This window comes from Rhodnius prolixus, unplaced genomic scaffold (genome assembly GCF_049639745.1).
Source record: "Rhodnius prolixus isolate KJV_2025 unplaced genomic scaffold, Rpr scaffold_1, whole genome shotgun sequence".
Classification (NCBI taxonomy): domain Eukaryota; kingdom Metazoa; phylum Arthropoda; class Insecta; order Hemiptera; family Reduviidae; genus Rhodnius; species Rhodnius prolixus.
Window position 1 is genome coordinate 37,031,131 of NW_027411581.1, and position 22,934 is coordinate 37,054,064.

General features: G+C 34.1%; 1 protein-coding gene and 1 pseudogene across 10 annotated transcripts in view; both read left to right on the forward strand.

The window, feature by feature from the left end:
* LOC141448166 (dystrophin, isoforms A/C/F/G/H-like) overlaps positions 1-22,934 on the forward strand; it is an 898,384-nt gene that overhangs the window by 782,858 nt on the left and 92,592 nt on the right. The gene's annotated exons all lie outside the window — the stretch shown is intronic.
* Positions 14,948-15,061, forward strand: LOC141446357 (U6 spliceosomal RNA; annotated as a pseudogene).

The window sequence follows — 22,934 nt, forward strand, 5'->3', positions numbered from 1 at the left end:
TAACGTGAAGGATTGACAGAAGGATAGCTTCTCATCTAACACGTTATTCTTCTCTTTCCTCTTGATCTCTTATTAGAACACCTTGTTTCATAAGCTCCTCTTAAACGCCTTCAGAGAAGCTAGCCCATCCTTGTAAGATGTCGAACCCATCTTAGACTGCGCACCTTCTCTACTTGTTTGCGATTTTACAATTCAGTGTATATTTAAACATTCTAAAAAAAAACAAACTTTATTCATTATAAACAAAAATAAAATAATAATTAGTCCTTACGTGATCATTATCAGACCCGAATCAGGTGTTCTACAAGTTAGAATAGTTTTTTATTTAACAAGTGTGGAAAGTAGTACTTTTCCTCACACGAGGCAGGGTTTGCACGCACGAGCGAGCGAAGCGAGGCAAGTGCAAATTGCCGAGTGTGAGGAAAATACTTTACACTCGAGTTAAATATTATATCTTTTCTGTAACCATTAGATTTATTAACTCAAAAAATTAAAAATTTCATTTTTACTGTCTACAAAAAGTAATTTATTTATTATAAACATTTATTGTTATATTACAATTATTACATTACTTACGTATTCACATTACTTATTACATTTTCTGCTGTTTCTTTTATTGATGGAGGAGTGTTTTCTAAACAGGCATCACTAGAATCCATTTTAAATTTCGATAAGGTAACACTATAACCTTTTTAACTGTTATAATTAAAAATATCTAATTATTTATTAAAGTATTATTTTTATTTCTATATTCCTTTCAATTTTTATTTTATTTTTTAATATTCGTTTTTTAATTATTTAGATAAAATAAATTTAAATAAGCTTATTAGAGTTTTACAGAAAATATTTATGTTAATAACAAAACTTCTTATATCAAGGAAGCACAATAAAGTTTTTCCACTCACTTGTGCGGAAAGTGACACTAATGGGAATTTCCCCCCACTAGTGTGGGAAGTTGGGCATTACACAGCTGCTTTTAATTGAGGAATGAGAACTTCCCTACATGGTTGCAGAAAATAGTTATTTATTTAACAAGTGTGGAAAGTAGTACTTTTCCTCACACGAGGCAGGGTTTGCACGCACGAGCGAGCGAAGCGAGGCAAGTGCAAATTGCCGAGTGTGAGGAAAATACTTTACACTCGAGTTAAATATTATATTTTTTCTGCAACCATAGGGTTATTAACTAAAAAAAAACTAAACAGGAATCACTAGAATCCATTTTAAATTTCTATAAGGTAACACTATAACCTTTTTAACTGTTATAATTAAAAATATCTAATTATTTATTAAAATATTATTTTTATTTCTATATTCCTTTCAATTTTTATTTTATTTTTTTAAATATTAGTTTTTTAATTATTTAGATAAAATAAATTTAAATAAGCTTATTAAAATTTTAAAGGAAATATTTAATAACAAAACTTCTTATATCAAGGAAGCACAATAAAGTTTTTTCACTCACTAGTGAGGGAAGTGACACTAATGGGAATATTTCCCCACTAGTGAGGTAAAGTTGGGCATTACACAGCTGATTTTAATTGAGTAATGAGAACATTCCTACATGGTTGCAGAAAAAAGTGTATTACTCTATATATCTTTGATCTGCAGTAATCAGTGAACTACCCAAAGAAAAGAAAACACACTTTCTAAAACTGCATTCAAAAGAAGCTAAAAATAAAAAGATCCTTAGATTTCCTATTTCGAGTTTTAGATAAATTTAAAAGAAAGAAGTTATTAAAAATAATCAAGATTTGTGTTTGTGGTGCTGCAATTAAGTGACCCCTTTTCTTCTTCTATTTTGTCAGCTTGTTTTTTTTTTAAGGTCGAAGTTGTTTTTTTTAATTAAACATTGATTAAAATCAAACTTGAAATTGAATTGACCAAAAGTTAGAGATTTTTTGTTTTTGTTTTTAATAAAGGAGTTTGAAACTCAACTAATGGAAATCGTGCCCTTTTCTTCTTTCATTGATTCTGTTTTTGTCTCCTTAATTCCTTTAATTTTTTCATTGAATGTGATCTATGCTTTCAGAATTCGCTTGGTGAATAACTAGTAACATAATACAAGATTTAAAAGTTAATGTTTCAGACTATAGCTGATTACTTCCCATTGATATCCGCTCTTTATTTTAATTGCTAAGAATCTTTAGCATTGTTACTTTCCTTTGCTTAAAGTAGCTTTTGCTCCGCGTTTCATTGTGTTACGCTGCTTCTCTGTCAATTTACTTTTCTAGTTCACCTTATTTAATTCTGTAAATTTATTTTATGCTTAAATACGTTTAATGATTATACCCATATTAAAAAAAAAAAAAACGGCTTATAGTCCACATTTCTTTTACAATGCACTGCCGGCCTTCGGACAGTGTTCTTTTGTTACAGACAATACGAGGTGTGGCTATTAAATAACGAGACTGATGCTGCAAGAGCAGAACTATGCATGCGCCAAATCCTAACGACCGACAGCTGTGCAGCGTAAAGCCTTCTCTTTCGAATGCAGCGTCTCACGTGTTTGTAGAGAAATCAGTCTGACCGGAACCGTCGTTTATGTAAGAGGTGTTAGTTTCGTTTTGCCGAAAACATGATACTACACACGTAGTAGAGAAACGAATTGTTGTGAAATTTCACATGAATCTTGGTAAATCCGCTACTGAAACTTCTCTATTATTAAAAGAAGTTTATGACGATAAATGTTTATAACGTGCGCGAGTTTTTGAGTGGTTTAAGCGTTTCCAAGATGGCCGAAAAGACGGGAAGAACAAGTCATGGGTTCTCCATCAAGACAAAGCGCCGGCTCACACTGCATTGTATTTCAAGACGTTTCTAGCCAAGTGCAACATCCCAGTTTTAGGCCATCCGCTTTATTCGCCTGACCTGGCTCCATGTGACTTTTATCTGTTCCCCAAAGTCAAATCTGCATTAAAAGGAATACAATTTCAGTCCGTTAAAGCTGTGAAAGAAAAAGCAGCACGCGTCATGCAGGAGCTCAAAGAAAAAGACTTCCAGCACTGTTTCGAACAATGGTAAATTCGCTTGGAGCGTTATAGGGTTAGGGGAGGGGTGTATATTGAAGGTGATAATAATTAAATATGTATAAATTAATAAAATGTTTTACAGCAATAGTCTCGTTATTTAATAGCCACATCTCGTACTGCGCATTACCGGACATTGAACTGTATGAAGCCCCCAGAGAGAGAAATTCTGAGGGCCAGCAGCTTGGTTCGAACTCGGGATCTCCGCGTTGGAATCCAGTAAACGCTAACCACTCAGCAAATCCCTGCGCTTGAATAACTAATGTAGTAGAATTATATTTTAAAGGTGAGCTAAATAGTTATGTTAAGGACATTGTTCAAACATCCTTCTGATCTAGGATACAACTTTGTGAAGTTGTCTTCAACTTCACAGTTTTTGAAAATAAACTCTTCAAATCGATTGTAAGCAGTAAATGTTTGGATTGAACTTGGGAGAGCATCATTCTGTGAGGAGAGTGTTGGAATTTTCTCATAAAATACGGCCGTAATTCGGTAATGGTCTCTTCCGATTCTTTCCTCCTGGTTTATCCGGAAGCACTACTCATTTCGTAATCTTTTTTCGCCTATTGATTTCCCCTTCTTAAACCGTTTATGTATTATGTATTGATTTCTGGCTTTAGGCTACTGAAAGCTGAGTTGTAATTCATTATTGTAAATGTTACATTTGATGTCTGGTCGTGTTGTGTATGGATGTGTCAGTCACTGTGGTCTGTCAGTTCAAAATCGATTTGCCCACAGCTTTATCTCTCCTGGTATGAATACCTTCATTGCGGTAATCCGCTAAAATTATATTGCTTCCGGTTTATCCAGTAGTATCTATGTTACCCACTGTTCTTTTCCCTTCAAATATACCTGTACAAAACAACCAGGCATCCGAATTTCATACTCTCCTTTGACTATGGCCCTCATATCTACATAGTTCGAAAATTATTCTTTTCAAAGCCAATTTTTTTTTTTTTTTAATTTTTATTGAAATTTGCGACTGAAACGGTTTTTGCAACAAGCAAATCTTATATAATATAATGTCTTGAACGAAGATTGGAGAAGGCACCCAGTGGCGACACTCCGTTAACGTGAACAGATGCACTATACTGTTATAAGGAGTAGGTCGTGGGGCCATCTTCTCTTCAATCTCCTTGGAGGATTACCTGGTAATGTGGAAAAAGATAAGTGTTCAATTAAAGGATTAGTATGAGCTGCTGTAAAGGAATGAATTTTTAAGAAACGAGTTAATGAAACGGATTTTGAAATCATTATGAATGGTGAGGTTTGAAATATACGGGTGTATACGGAGGAGTGCTCGAAACTTCGGGAGGTGATTCAGCAGCTCAAATGCAACAAAAAATATTCTCTTCACTTTGGCCCGATTCTCAATAGTGTCCAAGATATTTGCATTTTTAACTTTTCCGACCATACTCGCGTTTTTCACCATAAAAACGGCCGTAACTTTTCTATCCTTTATCCTACAACAAATCTGCTTATTCCAAACGAAAGAGCATTAAATTTCCTATAAATCTGCTCAATATAGAGCCTCATAACGTTTTTCATAACAATGAAATTTTTACTTTAATGTCTAAAAAATTCGTTCTCGATGATTTTTGTTAAAATTTTCAACTGCATTCTTTCAATGATTAATGAATCAAGGAATCACATAATTTCAGAAAAAGTTGCGCATTTATTGAGCTTCAAGATCATATGGATCTTTTTGGTTTTTAATAAAACCCTACCCCGAACAGAGGGGTGTAAATGCAGAAAACTGGGATTTGCGTAACCGACTTTTCACTACTAATTTACTCAAATGTCAATTTTTGGAGAAGGAACAAAAAGAAAAGTAACCATTTTAGTTTTTAACAATTATTATTTAATAAAACGGAAGTAAAAAATAAAGTAGCAATAAAATGGAGTAGTTGACTATAATTGTTTATGCAACTTATTTTAATGACATAATGGAGGTTTTTTTCATCAAAATTAATTAATAATAATCCAAAAATAAAATGGTTATTTTCTTTTTGTTCGTTCTCCAAAAATTGATTGGTTTTGAATTAATATTAATTAACTTTGGTAAAAAAAAACCCTCCATTTTGTCGTTAAAATATGTTGCACAAATAATTGTAGTCAAGAAACTAAAAATTTGCCACAATTCTTTCCCACTTCCTTGTTTGAATAGCTCGAACGATTTTTGTAGCAATTTTAACTAGACACCTGCCTATTGTACTTTTTCACTTCTGTGTTTTATTGCTACTTTATTTTTTACTTCCGTTTTATAAAATAATAATTGTTCTAAACTAAAATGGTTACTAAAATGGTAATAATTGATATTTGAGTAAATTAGTAATGAAAAGTCAGTTCGCAAAATCCCAGTTTTCTGCATTTACACCCCTCTGTTCGGGGTAGGGTTTTATTAAAAACCAAAAAAATCCATATGATCTTGAAGCTCAATAAATGCGCAACTTTTTCTGAAATTATGTGATTCCTTGATTCATTAACCATTGAGAAAATGCAGTTGAAAATTTTAACAAAAATCATCGAGAACGAATTTTTTAGACATTAAAGTAAAAATTTCATTGTTGTAAGAATCGTTTTGAGGCTCTGTACCAAGCAAATTTATAGGAAATTTAATGCTCTTTCGTTTGGAATAAGCAGATTTGTTATAGGATAAAAAATAGAAAAGTTACGGCCGTTTTTATGGAGAAAAACGCGAGTATGGTCGGAAAAGTTAAAAATGCAAATATCTTGGACACTATTGAGAATCAGGCCAAAGTGAACAGAATATTTTTTGTTGCATTTGAGCTGCTGAATCACCTCCCGAAGTTTCGACCACTCTTCCGTAAACACCCTGTAGAATGGAGCGTTTAGTAGTTTAAGAACGTTTAGTCGATTCCCGTACTTCAATGCCGTATGACCAAATAGGTCTCAGTAACAACAGGTACAAGAGTCTTTTGTTGTGTAGTTTAAGTTTCGAACGTTTGTTAAGTATCCTGGCGAGAAGGTTTTTGTAGCTCTCCTTGTCCCTTCTCCTTGTAAAGGGAACCAGAGTAGTTTTAGAAGGGTTCACTGAAAGCTCTACCCTTCTACACCAATTTTCTGTAACCTTGAGAGCTTCCTGCATGAGTTCAGCCACGATTGTCTCATGTCTACCCCTGACCACTACAGAAATATCATCTGCATAGCCAAGGACCGAGAACCCACGAAGGTCTAGCACCTCGGGTGGGAGAAGGTGGACGGATCAGTACCGGAAGGGAGGCATTTGGTTTACCGATGGCTCCAAGATGGACTGTGGGACTGGGTCTGGAGTGTGTGGGGTTAAACCCGAGGTACTCATTGAGAGATCTCTTGGGAGATACGCCACAGTCTTCCAGGCCGAGGTTTTTGCTATTAAAATATGCGCTGAGGAAAACCTGCGGATGGAACCTAGAAATAGGGAGATTCGCATCTTTTCGGACAGCCAGGCTGCACTGAAGGCTCTCGTATCCTTCAGAATCACCTCTTCCCTGGTCTGGGAATGCAGGAAGGCCCTAGAACTACTGGCGCGGCACAACAAAGTTCGGTTGGAATGGGTGCCGGGTCATGTGGGTATTGAAGGGAATGAAAAAGCTGATTATCTGGCCAGGAATGGGGCTAACACTCCTTTCATCGGTCCAGAGCCTGTCCTGGGGATCACCAGGGGTTCGGTTCGCGCGGCTCTCAGAGATTGGATCTGGAGGGAGCACGAAAAGAACTGGGTGATGTGTCCTGGGGTTAAACACAGCAAGACTTTGATGCCTTGGCTGTGTAAGCAAAGATCCAAAGAGACCCTGTGTTTGGGCAGAAATCAGATTACTCTGATTACAGGCCTATTCACGGGGCACGGTAGGTTCAAGAAGCATCTGCGCAAGGTGGGGCTTATCAGCACGGAGCCGTTGTGCAGATTATTTCAGGAAGAGGAGGAAACGGCCTCTCACCTGTTGTTCGATTGCGTTGCAATCGAAAGTTTGCGCTATGAAACCTTTGGAACGTTGAGGCCGAAGGAGATAGTAGCGCAAAAACAACTAGTAGGGAAAGTCCTTGACCTCTTTAGGAGGGGAGGGTTCGCCTACTAGAACTAAGAAGGGACTGGCACAATAAGTCTTCTGTGGCTGCGGTGCCTTGGGGTATAGGTCCCGTCCCATCTACCATCTATCCATCTATCCTGGCGAGAAGTTTGGTTAGTTTCTTGTCTTTTCAGACTAGTATGGGGATTCCATGTCAACCGTTTGTCTAGGTGCAGTCCAAGGTAGCGTACTTTGTCCACAGTTGGCATAGGAGTTGATGGGAGGTAGGATTTTTCGTCTAAGAGTAAATACTATAAACTTTGACTTCGTAACGTTAGTTTTGATTCGCCATTTGATAACCCAGTCCTGTAAGTGGTTGACGTGTGTCTGAAGAGTTCGTGTAGCCATAAGAGGATCGGAATGAGATAATAATAATATTAACTTTTTAAAAATTTAAATTAATATATATTAATTAAGTAGTCTACAATCTGGACAGATCTGTTGCCAGTGTTAACGAGAAAATGAATTTTCTTCAAGAAAGAAAACTATTTGAAGTTCCGGATACCTTTGCTCTCACAAAAAACTTTTTCCATCACTGAAAAATGGGTTTCTTGCTTTTATTGAATTTAGTTTTATTTTATTTTTTGCTACATTGTGCAAAATTCAGCTAATATAATTTTATAATTTAGATATCTCTGTAAGATCTAGACAATTGTGTGAATAATCAATAGATCTAGTTTTTACTATTCTCGAGGTCCTACTTCCCGTTGCGTTCGTCTCATTAGATGTTTTAACAGGGAAACTTTGTGAAGAAATAGTTTGAAATTAATTAAAGAAACTGTTTTTTGTTAGAAAGTGACTGATCAAATCTAAATAGTTCTGATTATAACCCAAATAATGGAACGAATCACTGAAATAATATAGTCTAGAATCATTTATTAATTAGAATTAATTTGATGCAGTGACGACTAACTCCTTAGTCATTAAAGGCTATAATTGGATAAGTTTAATGATGTTCTAGCATGGAGGTTCTACGTTGGTGGTAAATAATTATTGGGGAAATTGGGCGAACCACTGTCCCTTTGTGGCTTCATCAAATCATTCCATTGTTTGGTCTTCTTCAGTGGCAGATAATAATTTGCTATTTAGTTTCTATTCTTCGCACACTATCTGCAAAGTTTCTAGTCATAGTTTAATTGCTATCTGTGAAAGCCGTATAAAACAATAATAATTTATTAGAGTTATTATTATTTTGAATCCTATCACAACACTTTCAAATTTGATTATTGTTTCAAGTTAGGAATTGATAGGTAGTTATTCTATTTTAAGTTGTTCTCCATGAGATATTTTTAAATTTTTGATGATTAGAAATGGGCCATAATTTAATTTTAAAAGGGCCAAAATAACATTTCTGCTATAATAACGATATAACTAAGAAGTGCTTACGCCTCTTGCTTACACATACGTTCTTGGGACAATCTTGCAAGGCTTATGCCTCTTGTTATGGTCAACAAATTCAAGCCTGCTTGTCAGAAAGCTAACGCGTTGTGTCTGAACTGTGCAAAGAATCAGGTCGTTGCTAAAGTAGTTTTTATTCTTTAGGATTATAAGAAGATCTAGTGTGAACCATTTACAACTTTTAACAGGACCTTCTCATTCTCCTTTTTCTGAAGTAACTACTCAAGGCTCTTGGCATCCATCTTAGGTTCACAGCACAACAACAGGAATCCACTCATGAAGGAACACCGGCTCTTGTCCACACAGAGATAGTTGTTGCGTGCTAACTCTCGGTATTTAGAAAACCTCTAGTACATCACCGCAAAACAATCACATACACTGTCACGCATGGACCCAGAGGAGCTGGCAAAATGTTAGCAAGGTTCCACTCTAGAGACCAGTAATGCACGTTAATAGCTTCGCTTCTGGTAATAATAATAATAATGGTAATAAAGAATTTTCTTCATCTTGAAAAGTAATTAACAAGTTGGAGGGACGCTGATGATGATAATGGTGGACATATTTAATAGTCATGATGAACAAATCCCTACACTTGGTTTTGTCACCAGAGAAAGAAATATTTTAATCCAAGGATTATTTCTCTTGCGCGAATATTCCATATCCAAGATTATATTGTTATCATATATACAAGCCACATTTTAATAAAATATGCAAAACCCGTAAGTGCGGACAGTGATAAATATGGTCTAGGGCGTTACGGTAGAAGTGAAATTTCCGCAGGTAAAATGGCCTAGTAAATGTAGTAGCCACGATATTAATGGTGTTCACTCACCTTCAGCACTTACCTCCTCGCCGGAAATCTCTACGTGTTGCCCAGGAGAATATAAATATTGTGTAATCAATATAAGATCTTATTATATTTATGTGTTTAATTTCAATTTTGTTTATTATAGTAATTTTTATTGATTATTTTTTGAATAATTTATAATCGATAAAAGGGTTCTGCTTTAGAAAAATTTAAATCTTTCTAGCTTTTAAAATTTATAAGATAATAAATAATTTCTTTTTTGTGGGCACCTCACTTTTGTGTGTAGATGTAATTCAGAGAAAATTGAAACGGACGTTTGCTGAAAAACTGGAGATTGTGAAAATTTTACTATATTTCTGTATTTCCACTTTTAGTAAAATATAATGGAAGTCAGCAACTTTTTAGAGAAAGTAAACCATATTATTACACAACCTGAAAGCTTCATCCGGGTCTACTTTGACCCACTTTTGCTCGCCTTTTCTACTTCGTCCAGTTAGAGAAAAGCAGGAAATGATGTTGGTTTGCACATCAATGGAAATGCCCATTCCTTAATATGTTGTTACTTTTTTTAAACTTATTGTGAACTTACATTAAACTACGATTTTTTTAAAGCCAAATTTGGTCCGTACATTCATTTCTATTTTAAGTACAAGTTTGGGCTTAGCTATTGAAGTCTCATCACCATAAGTAGGTGATTATTTTAATAAAATGACTCCACTATGTATTGAAAAACTATTTATAATCTTCAGGAAGGAGAACGGGTTGAAGTGAAATAATTAGAAGCTGCTATAAGTATTATAATTTTTGTAATTTAGGTTATAAGCACCGATCTATACCTAGTCTTTGCCTCTAGATAGGTTACAGTATTGACGAAAGCAAATTCAGTAGTTTTATTTATCGTAGGTATATGTTTTTGTATGAACATAAAAATATCCATATCTCTCTAGCTTAACCTTTTTTGCAAACGTAGAGTCACCCTAGGTTCTTAAATAGTAAAATTGATTTAAATTACTAATTGGCGTTTGGGTTGAAGGCTGATCAATTCAGATATTATACAGTATTCACATTCACTATAACTGTAAGTGTAACCGACTGTGTCAGGAGATCAATTCGCTAAGGGATCGGGGGGTGAATGCCCAAAGGGCTTGAACAGTTCTAGTCATGAATAGTTAATGGCACAGCAACGATTGGCCATTACATTTCCTTCATTTAAAGAATACCATTAGATATCAGACTAAATTGAGCGGAAGTACGACATAACAGGAAGTATTGAGATCGCGTCCAATTTTCGATTTATCCCCGGAAATTACACGTTTTGTGGTCGCCTCAGTCCAAAATAGACTTTTTTAGAAAATCGTCTCGGAATGTTTGTGTAGCTATTTGCAAAAACAACATTTCAACTTCAAAAATTATAGGAAGCTCAAATTGTATGAAGTAATGTAATCGCACATTTTTTCAATGGCAGAGTTTAACGTCCAACTACCGTAGTAGATGCCAAAGGGTCAAGCTTAAATTTGACCCTTGACATTTATTTCTAACAAAAGTAGCTACATGCGAAACTCAAACTGGAATCTCCCAGTTACCAGTCTCCACTCATTAGCTGCACTGGATTAGATCCAGTTACAGTATTCGATCTTGACGATCAAAGTACCTTGACCTGTGCCACTTGTTTTAATGAAATGTGGTCCATTGTGTAATATTATCAAAGATTGCATGAGTTGAGAATTTAAGAATCTCTGAAATGGTTTTGTCCAACTTTTCGTGATTCTCTCGAAAATTAATGCTGTTGATCGCTTAAACATTTCGCTAATTTCTGAGATAAGGAACTGTGGATACTCGTGTTTCCCTTTAGAGTGTCATTTTTCAGTATTTCATACTATAACACCAATAGTGTCTTCCTACAAATTAAATATGCTCTTCAAATTTCGAATTTGTAGGAATTCCACGAAATGTTTCACTTGCAAATTAGAAGTGTAATAATACCGAAGGATTTAGGAGAGTTTCTTACAGATTTTAGTGTTTCAAGAGAAAGTCTTCATTAACATAACTGTGGACGGAACCGGATAGCTGACCACACTTCACTATAAATCTCTCATATATTATAATGGAAGGCCTAAACTGGGAATCGAACCCAGAACCACTATTGCGGGCCTCTCCTCTCCGCTTGGCTACCGTGGCATTTTACAAATAGGACTCAATCATAGTACATCAGAGTATGCTTTACTGGTGATAAATCTAGAACTTCGTCGCGATTACAACCTACATACACACAAGGGTGCAGCCAGAAACATCAACTGAACGATTTGATTAAGTAGTGTAATGTGTGAGAAAAATTAAAACTGTCCGGTAGGACAGTTGTATAAGGGTTGATCATCAAAAACTGCACGAAAAAGCGTAACGTTGAAAAACACCCAACTTTGAGAATTTTTTTCGCTTTTTCTATAAAAGAAAAAGTTCTCTAATTTTCTTTAAAATAAAGGGCAAATCATCCTTTATAGCTGTAATTTTTTTGCAACAACCTAGATCTTATAGGTTTCGAGAAAAATGTTGCCGAAAATGAGCAAAATCGGCTATTTCAAAAAATGTTCTTGTTCTTCTTGTTACCTTTTTTGTAAACAACGTAGCGCCTAAACGCGCGAACCGATTTTAATGAATGAGGTATCATTCGATTCGGAATTTTATTTAGATGTGCCTTTTGGGGGTCTCGACGCTGTACATCGAATGGGAGAGGAGTTAGCCCCCTTTATGTAAGGCCCCCTCCAAAATTATTATTACTAATTATTCTGTAAATCTTGGCCCGATTTTGATAAAATTTGGTAGGATGATAGAGTTAGGGCTCCCCTACGTAACATTAAAGCGGCGATCAGCTCTTACACTTGTTAAGGGGAAGTATAGCAATCGTTTCAAATTATCGTCACGTGAACCGATTTTCATGAATGAAGTGTCATTCGAATCGAAATTTTGTACAGATTTGCACTTAAAAAGTATCGACGCTGTGCCTCATAAGGAGGGGAGTTCGCCCCACCCAGATAAGGCCCTTTCTAAAACTATTATTACCGATATTTCTATAACGCTTAGTCCGATTTTGATAAAATTCAGCTCGAATAAGTGGTTAAAGCTCCTCTACGTTGTTGATGCTCTTACACCTATTAAGAGGAAGTAAATTGATAAATCGTTTAAATTATCAATGAGTGAACCGATTTAAATCAATGAATTGTCGTTCGATTAAAAAATCTTTGCCTCTTTGCCTAGAAGTACTGCAATCGCAGTTTATTTTTCTTACTCCTCTTAAAAGGAAGTACTGAAATCGCTGTTTAATTTTGCTATTTACGTACAAATACCTTCCTATGTTATTCAAAACGCTTTTTCAAAAAAAGCTGTTATTGAGGATGGTTTGGGGGACCGCAACTATAATCATTCTTTAAAAAGATCTCTTCAGTGGTAGTTACGGTTCCGACTTAACACCTTATCAGGTTATAATGATAGAATTGCTTATTCCAAATTTACAAAAATGTTGTGAGCATTTATTCCATTAGTACTTGAGTTAACTACTATTTGTAATAACTTTTAATCTGCGTTAAAATAATTGTACTAAAATATAAAATATCCCGTATGCCAGCTAGCAGAGGAAAAGAGATACTGTGTAAATAGAAGTGTAAAAGAGCGGAAGTTAAGTAGGTATGTAAAGATATGGGCTTTGGTTAGGTTGGATTAGTTAGGTGGAAGTTGAAGGTACAGACTGTTGATTCGGTGTTGATGTGGCGGAGGTAAAGTTCGGAGGGTACTTAGTATGCGAACCGGAGCGACCTGAACTTGGCTGGCTGCACCCCTCTATTGCAAGGTGAGCTCGCCTCTGTGCACGCACATACAGCTCTCTTATCTCTGGCCACATGTGACTAACATTGCTAATTGTCACACTGCTCTCCCCTTTAAACACCTACTTACTCCCTCTCACAATGTACGATCCGTGCGGACTGAGAGAGAGCTGCATATTACCCAACTCCTTGTAACTATAAGTACGATATCTGACGGTGTATCAACTTTGTCGGTTCCATTCAAAAACACTATATTCATGTTTCCTCTTTTATCTCAATTTACACCTATTTATCATCCATTCCCATTATCTTACAATGACTTATGTTTAGGTCTAGATTGTTATGTTTGTGTCACCAGTATTACATTAGCACCTGTCAATCTATTAGCTCTTGCCAGACAGACATTACACACTCCTGACGGCCGGCCAGGTAACACACAAATGTTGTTTGAATATTTCTTTGCACTGGAACCATTTACGTACCAAATTAAAAGTGTCAACATATTTGTTAAGAGGCTGAGATATTTTAAAAATTTGCATCGAGGAAATGATTAATTTATTACAATTACTACAAATAAGATAACTGTTTTCAAAGATCATGGCAAGAATTCAAATACTAACCATGTTAGCGAATGACCAATTTAACGTTCATGCAAGCAGTCTTATCTCCACTTGGCTATCAATGCACTCTTGAAACATTTTCGTTCAACCCTGATTCAACAACGGCAGACTTTGAACCATATAAATAATATGTTTTGGATAAAATTTGCTAACAGTTTTTGGTTTTTTTTTCCGAAAAGCGGCTCCAAAAATTTTGGTATTAACTTTATACACTATTACCCTACTCAAATTCAGGCATTTCATTGAAACATTGATCCAGCAAAACTCGAAGTGAGTAGAGAGGATGAGGGGCTGCAGGAAACTTCCAAAATGAGTATTATTAAGGATTACTTTAACATGGTTTACGAGGTACGGCCAAGAATAAGAAAAACAAGAAATCTTTCGATTCTAGCGAGAACTCAAAATTAAAAATTTAACAACATGATAGTTTCCTAAAATCGTCTAATAGTAATCGAAAAGTACAATTTTATTAAGAGGGATTTTGAGGAAATGCAGGCTGCAAGTTAATTGTAGAAATCGAAAGTTTGATTATTTTTAAAGACCCAAACTTTTCTATACTCTGTACAGAATGTGTTAGCGTAGATTTGAGTGTTGATATTTTAGTCTCAAGTGTTATACATAATGTTAAAACTCTCCGGTAGGACAGTTGTATAAGGGTTGAAAGCGTAACGTTGAAAAATATTAAGGTATATAAATGTATTCGCCAGATCCGTTTAGTTCAGCCGAGGCTAAAATAATTTAAAAGAGAACTTCACTTTTTTTCATAATATAAATACACATACATATATCTTTATTTTGCAAAATAAATCCCAATAGAAAAAAAAAGATTGTTGACATGTTTTTGATGAATTACCCCATTCTATCCTCTACAGACGTACCAGCTGACAGTGTTAGTCTTCGCCCATCTTCAGTATTAATGGTACTCCCCGTCAATATCGAATTACGTATACACAAGATGTACACCATTTAATTTAAATGTTACATCTTATAAACTTTTCCGACAACTCTTAACATATTTTGTGTGTGAATACTATTAACTGTAATGAGGACAGATGGTGGAGCTTTAGTAGTTGATTTATGGTTAGATCTATTAGATAGCGAACACTTTCTTGTTATTCTTCACCATTTCTAAACACTTCACACCCTTATCAAACTAACTCTTTCCGGTTCTCCAAAATGCTCAACAAAAAACATAAAATCCCAGAAAACTGTTTTAACACAGATATCCTAAAATACGTATACTAAAATTGGAACGATACAGAGAAGATTTGCATGGCCCCTTCGCAAGGATGACACGCAAAATCGTGAAGCGTTCCACATTTTTAATTTTTTAAGCGCCACGATAGCCGAGCGGGTTAAGAGGCGAGACCTGCAAAGCTAATATGTATTGTGATACTGGGTTCGATTCCCGGTCTTGGCCTTGGATTTTATTTAATAGTTAATAAAGAAATTTACAGTTAAGTATGTTTGCTCGCCCAAAAAAAAATAGGCGATTACTTTACTAACACAGATATCATCCAGAAGAAAAAACGCTGCAATAGTCTTACAAAAACAATAAACTAGTATCTCAATGTAAAACAAAAATTATTGGAATTTAGACTTCCTTTTGAGTGAGCATAATGGACTCATTATTTATCGGTCGCATAAATATTGTATTTCTTTGTAAAAAAGGTTTACTCAAATTATTTTTAATAATTTGTGATTTGTGAATCCAAAAATAAAATAATTTTCGAAATATAATGAACATTATTTAGTATTTAGATCTATATATCTAAATTTTCTAAATTCAATCAGCATTGAAATTGCCCTCTTTGAGGTTCTCAGGGGAAGAAATTGTAGATTTTTCTAAAATGTCATACTTCAAATTGCTAACGTCTTAAAGCTCCATATTCCACCAAACTCCTTACTGACCTAGAAATCCCTAAATCCTTTAGGGAAAAAAATCCCTTATCCCAATTAGATGATTGCCGTTTCAGCACATCCTAATCTGTTCGTTCGTAGATCATCTACCAGCACCATCTCTAAGACACCTTCCAAGACTATTGGAACACCTTTGCAAACATCTCACAGATTAGGCTCAGTGCTTAGTAGATAGTGAGATTTAAACAATGCTACCAACTGTAATTCAGTTTGTTGATAATATATAGAGTTTTGAATTTCGTTCACACACACACACACACACACACCCAAAAAACTACTTAATCTGGGAATCTTAAACTGGATTTTGGGGAGTATGAAATATTAATTAAATGTCTAATTGAAATTTGATGAAAAAATAATAACGCCAATCTGTTTTTGTTCTCTTTCTTATCTGTTTTTCGAATTTCAACTATTCTGATAGCTGAACTTGATTGATATTCTCTTAGACGTTCCATTTAATTACAACAAGTCTTCAAGTCTCAAAACAGCAATGCGAAATCATTGAATTGTGATGGATAATGAGTGTATAATTAATGAAATGAGAAAGGTGATAAATAATTTCTGCATTAAAGCAGAACATTGATGGGAGATGTAGAGATTGTGCGTGTACTGTTTGAAAGAACAGTGGTACAGTGCAGAGTGTGCTAGTTAAATAAATGCGAACAATAGTGGGACAGATGGCTTAGCCGCCTCCACTTGTAATGGATTTACCCAGATATATACAGCTAGAAATGTAACCTGCAATAAAGCCTCCTATATCCTACCATAACCTCGGCACATATTTGACTAACTTCTACCAGCTCCCGCCTCCGGCACCGTCTCCATACACAATCCTACATCCCTTTCCTACTTACATTGTACTATCATTTATAATGCTAATTGCTTCCTTGCTGTACAGAGTCTCTTGCATATTTAATTAACTACAGATATCTAATCCTTCAAAATTTACTTGCTCTGTTTATTTTTATTATTTATTGTTGCCAAAATAAATTAAAGCACTTAAATAATCTACTTAAAAATGTATCAGATAAAGTTTTGCTAAAATTTTTATATATCGAATAGGTTGTTGTAATTTAAAACGAAATGCTGTGGTCAGTTTAACGATAATAATCTTCGAATTGCAATCTACATTCATGACAGCATCCATTCGCATTCCTTCCAGAATCAATTACAAATGCCTGTTTGTAAACCCGTTTCATTGATTATTAACCAATAATGTGAGTGATATGTGATTGCTAGATATGCGTGATATTCAGAGGAATATTTCTGGCAGAAACTGTCCCCTAATCACAATTGTGCTTTAGGGTTTCTCACTTCCTTAGTATTATAAACAGGAATTACAAAAAATAGAATTAGTGAATTGTTTCGAAACTTGTAAGACTCCAAGCCCGGAGGGAAAGTGAGACTTTTCTTTTTCCTGGTACATGATGAACCAATAACTGACTGTAAGTAGTTCCTAGTAAGCATAACCTTGTACGAACAAAATGTCAGTTAAGAGATGGTTTTGATTGACATCGAGATGGTACAACATTAACTTCAGAATAAAATGAATAATTCCTTGATGTTGTAAAGTATCGAGGAAAACAATCAAGCGTAATTCTGGGTTGTGTTGTATTGCGTAGACTGAGCGTATAGCTTCCTCTGCTGAAGCAATGTTGCGAAGTTATTTCTATTTGATAGGAACAAAGAAGATTGTGTTTTTTAAAGAAACCCTTATTGCATTCACATTAGAGATAATTGTCAATTTGTAAATTGACAAATTAAATATACACACTTTTGTTTTTTACTTATTCTTTAAGTAGAAAACTGCTTTGCTTTATAAAAATATATATATAGAGTATAATTTCAATTTACAGCTGGAGCAGTAAATCTTGATAAACTCCAAGTAGTTTTCTAAATTAGCTGTGAAAGTGTTGAGGCGTGAAATTCACGTAATTGGTTTATGAAGTCATTAGTGCAGCTTACCAATTACGGTTTTGCTTGCTCGTTTAATTACACAATTTACTTGGTTTTTCAATAACTCAAGAGTTAAGAAACTGTAGAATGGCTGTGGTAAAACGTTTTACTAAAACATGATGATCAGTTTATGGTGTAATATCGACTAGCTACTGCGAATTCAGCTCGTTCTGATCATGTCAATCAGCTACTACTGCTGCTATTGGCTTCGAATCGTTTGCCTAGATTAACCTCTCACCAATTAGACTGGCAAATGAGTGACTGCATAGGGAGACTGACGGAGCGGTATTACCGGCTGCCGTCTCAAATCGAATTTACTGCTACTGCCGTTTCAGCAGAACTGTATCATCAGTGGCCATTGAAGGACGAATCACTTAAAATTCTCTTCAGTTCTCCCTACATTCTACAAGCTTATACGCATTTAACTCCTACTATAAATTAATTGCTCAATCCCTTCTGGCATTATTGGCTTCAATAACATTGAAATTTATTTCATTTATTTAAAATCTAATTAAGGTCCAACTTAATTAGATTTTTTGTTATATTAATTACTTTTTTGTCCCCAGCTTTTTAATAAGCTTTTTACTTTACGTATAATTTGGCACATTGCGATCCTCATTAAAAAGTAACAATAACACCTCAGCACAATGTCGTTTGTTATAAAATAAGAACAGATCTAAATGAAAATCAAAATAAAGTGCAAGTAAAATAATAAGAAAATAAATATATAATTCATTAAAATTGAAAAACCTCAGCTCTTAGAGGAAATAAGTAAAGATTAACAATGGGCCTCTAGCACATCTTTAGCACATGTTAAGTAAAACAATAAAAAATAATAATAAATTAAAAAAAGATGAATTACTTAATAAAATGTGGTCAAGACTGAAAAAAAAGGCTTGCGGCAACAACCAAAAACGATATTGAAAACATGTTTTATTCTCAAAATTCACTATATTAGTTGTGCAGTGCACAAAAACGGTTACGAGCGCCAATGATCTCATTTGGCCAAAAATGACATTTCTGTTTTTAATAAGATTTTCGAAACGCTAATTGACTTTCTTTAATTACTTCCTACAAACCTAACCTTTTTACTAAGGAAGGTAAATCAAGTGCTTTATTACGTTTATAAGACGTTTTACGTCTTATACTCGTAGTATATGATATGGATATGCCATCCTGAGCCTGTTTCAGTTAATATTTAATTATATTTTATAAGTATATCTTTTCAAATTATCGATATAAAACAGTTACTGAATAAACTATAAATATGATTTACCCTCTTTATTATTTATTTTTAAATATTGATCATTGTCCCTCCGACGGTCATGGACCAGTGAGGTATGTCTACAAGAATGTATTTTGTTTTTCAATTATTTTGTATTTTATTTCTGAATAAAGATGGATTATTATATTATTGATCAATGAAATTGTGTTATTTCTTAAAATAAATAATCAGACGTAAATCAAATCTAATTTTATTTAATAATCGTTTAATATTGAAATTGAAAAAGATATATTTTTAAAAAGATTAAATCTTATTTGAATTTTGATTTAAACAAACTAAGGAGGGCATAGATAGATAGATGTCTCAACGTTTTTATAAATAAATAACTAGTCGAGATCGAGTCTAATTTATTTGTTTAAATTTAATGTAAGGAAAATGCATCATACATTTTAAATAACAATTGTTCTGATGTAGACGAGCTGTGTTTCAATATAGTTTTGAACCTATTTTGTCCCTTGATGCTACACAACGAGATAGTTGGATATTTTCCTTTAAAGAGAGAAAATAAAAACTAAATAGATAACAATAAATAAATCAGGTGGTAAAGTGAAGAGAAGCGTCTCATCTAAAGAACTCTATTTCAGAGAAAGCTTGGTGAAGTTGTAATTTCCGTTATGAAAGATGACTAAAGGCGGCGCTGTGAGGTGTAGGATATTGAAAATGGGTGTTACTTCGCTAATAATAATCAGCAGTGCAGGTCGGCTTTATGAATAGTGTCGCTTGGAAGGAAGGTTTCTATAAACGAGAACGGGCCTGCTGAGGAAATTGAATAATGCAATCAAGACTAAGTATCTGGGCGTACAGTGCCTCGCCATAAGTTGAGTCCAAACCACAACTTTGTCCGAGATAAATATTTCTTGTAGAGAATTGGTAGTTCATTTCTGTGCCATCATAGTTCATATGAAGATTTCAATCTCAAATTTACTGCCTACATTTCTTCTGCAATCCTAGATTGTTTACACAAACAAGTTTGATTGAAATAATGGTATTCGTTTTAGAATTTTTTATAAATTTCATAAATGTAGATCACGGTAGTGATGAAGTTAGCTTTCGTTGAAGCATCAAGGGCTGTGAGCCTACCCAAAATATTTTTTAGAAGATAGAAAACATTGCTTTTATTATTGTAGTTTTATAACTGCATAAGTTTCAATTCAACAAATTCAGCTTTGATAAGCATTCCATCGCATATTACACGAATAAATGAAACCTGAACATTCATGGCTGCCGCTTTTCGGTTCAGGCTCATCCACCATTTGAGCATTTTTCCAATCCAGTTGTGATTCTGCTTGAAAGTCTTTAGGCTTCGTAGATCAGCCTTTCAGCTAACTGCTGTAGTTGTCAGCGAGAGATGAGAATCGCATTAAATTCTTATTTTGAACTGAAAATTTTATGAAATTACCTGTCACGTTTTTAGTTAGAAAAAAAAATCAGAAAATTAAATCATAATATATTATATGCAATTTGTGCCCTACAGTGTTAATGACTAATTGAAGTCGAAAAATTTGACGGATTCTTTAACAGAATAATAATTAGAATCTAAAATAATTAGAACTGTAAGAATTTTCTCGTAATACCTCTTTAAGATAACTTGATACGAGATTTCTACGTCATTCCCACAATTAGTTTCGTGTGTATTTCTATCAGCAAAATATGAATAAGATTTCTCTGCTAGATTAAAGTATATCTATCGTAAGATCTAAACTTGTCATTACTGGACAATTTTTGTACACTTCTAGATTTGATATGCCAGTGGATAATATTGGCAAAATGGTTGTTGCCTACTTCCTTAAGTGAGTAAAGGAAGAATCGCCCTCTGGTGGTAACCAGTAGATGTCTTTAAACTCCAATTTGACCAACCTGATCTCAAACCGGAATGTATCAACCATACTAGCTCACTCAATACAAATAAATTGAATATAAACGTCTCCGAACACCTCATATTGAACTGTAATAATGTCACAGGCAATTTGAGAAATATCTAATATTTTCCTCTTCCAAATATTGAATTGAAAAATTTTACTATTCAGAGACAAAGAATTCTACTTCCTTTGATGTTAGGAAAGTTAAATATCTACATGTCTTTGAGCGGTTTCCATTCCTAAACAATTCATGGGACATTCGAGTTGGTGACTGGGTTACGGATTCAATACTCTTCAGATATTGACTAAATGCTTTTCATTTAGGTAATTGAATTATATATTTGATGGTAAATTCGTTTCTAAATAGTATTAATTTTGCCTACAACCGTCTTAAAAATGATATTTATGTTTGATATTCACTCAGGAGGTATGCTGGGTACGATTCAGAAACATTCAGCTTCCAGAATTGTCTTCAATGTTATGCTTGTGGAACTATTCATAGAATATAGAACCATTTCTTTGACATAATGAAATACATATTGTACCCAATGTTAATTGAACGAGCGAGCCTCAGGAGCAAAGAAATAAGAGTATTATGAAAAAAATTGTCGACTGTAACGAGAGAATGTTGTCCGGAGGCCGGCAGAGCACTAAAAAAAGGCTTCGAATGTCAATGATCTCAGTTACCCAAAAATAACATTTCTGTTTTTAATAAGATTCTCGAGAAAGAAACATCAAGCTGACACGTGTGCTTGGAGACCTAATCTCAAACCAAATGTTAACTTACTCCTTACCATAAAGCATAATTAAATTGTTTTATTTAAAAAAAGAAAAATATAATTAATTTTTCATGGTACGATTGGTAGGTTTGCCTAAAATTGAGCAGTACCAATCAGAAGTTTTTCTATCAAATCAAGTAACGTAAAGTCCTATCAGTTTAATGATTGCTGTAAAATTAATATTTAATTGGTCTATATCCTTGAAGAGTGGAAGAATTATTTTTATAATTAAACACAAGTATTATATTAATAATATGGATATAATCAGAACTGGACTCTGGATTTGTGGCTTAGAAAGGTAAAAGTGAAGAAGGTAAGCACAGCATGTTACATGATTTAGAGAATGCAATTTAGGGCTGGGATAGAAAGAGGTAGTTCTGGAGTTACTGTTACTAGGCTGCCAGAAGAAGAAACTATAGTTCTATATGACATAACTTTAGTGATTCTATAGGTCCGTGTGTGTGCGATATCCGCATTCTTCTACTTTTCTAGTGAAATCTCTTTCCGTTTTTCTTCCGTCCAGCTGTTGGTATTTTATACCCAATCAATAGCATCTCTTAGTGCAGTTACGCTAACACATCCATTTCTACTTTTCTTTTGAATGTATTATTAAGCTTTCCATATTTTCCTTAACGCATATTTTATTGATAAAAGGAAAACCTTCTTGAATCCCTCAATGATTAAATGATAGAATTTTGTGAAAAACTTCTGAGAGTTATTATTAATATATTTTTACTTCAACCTTTTTTTTTTAGATTATTCTCCTAGAAGTTGTTTGCGTTTAGGAAACACCATTGCTCAAACTCACCAAAGTAGCAGAACTAATCAACAGTTCCTTAGAACTGATTTAAGGATGGCGCTGTTAAAATAGAGTAGAAAATCTGGGCTAATAATTGAAATAATTCTGGATAGATCTCTAAAAACGCCAGTCAAATACAATTCTGAATGATTTTGTTAACAATTATTGCTTATTTAATATTTCACAAAATCTTGGGCGAACAACCATATGACATTCTCTTTCCATAATCCACATAATGGTATTTTCTTGAAGTTTATAATTTGTAAGAACAGAAAATTAAAAAAAAATACAAAAACTAACAAAATTTTCTTTAAAGTTTAACTCTGGACTCTGGTTACACATGTAATTCTTAATTATATTATTGAGATAATGTGGCCGATTTAATCCCAATTTTTCCCCAGAGCTGCTTTAAAAGCATTTTCATTGGCAAAAGTTCGAAATTATTAACATTAACAAGCGAGTTTACAAAAAAATCGAAGAGTTATTGAGAAAAATCATTAAAAATACTGGAAAACAGATTCAGCAAAGACGTAATGTCAGTCTTTTGATTTTTTGTCTAAAAACCGCTTCCTGATAAAGAAACCAAATTGAAACATCAA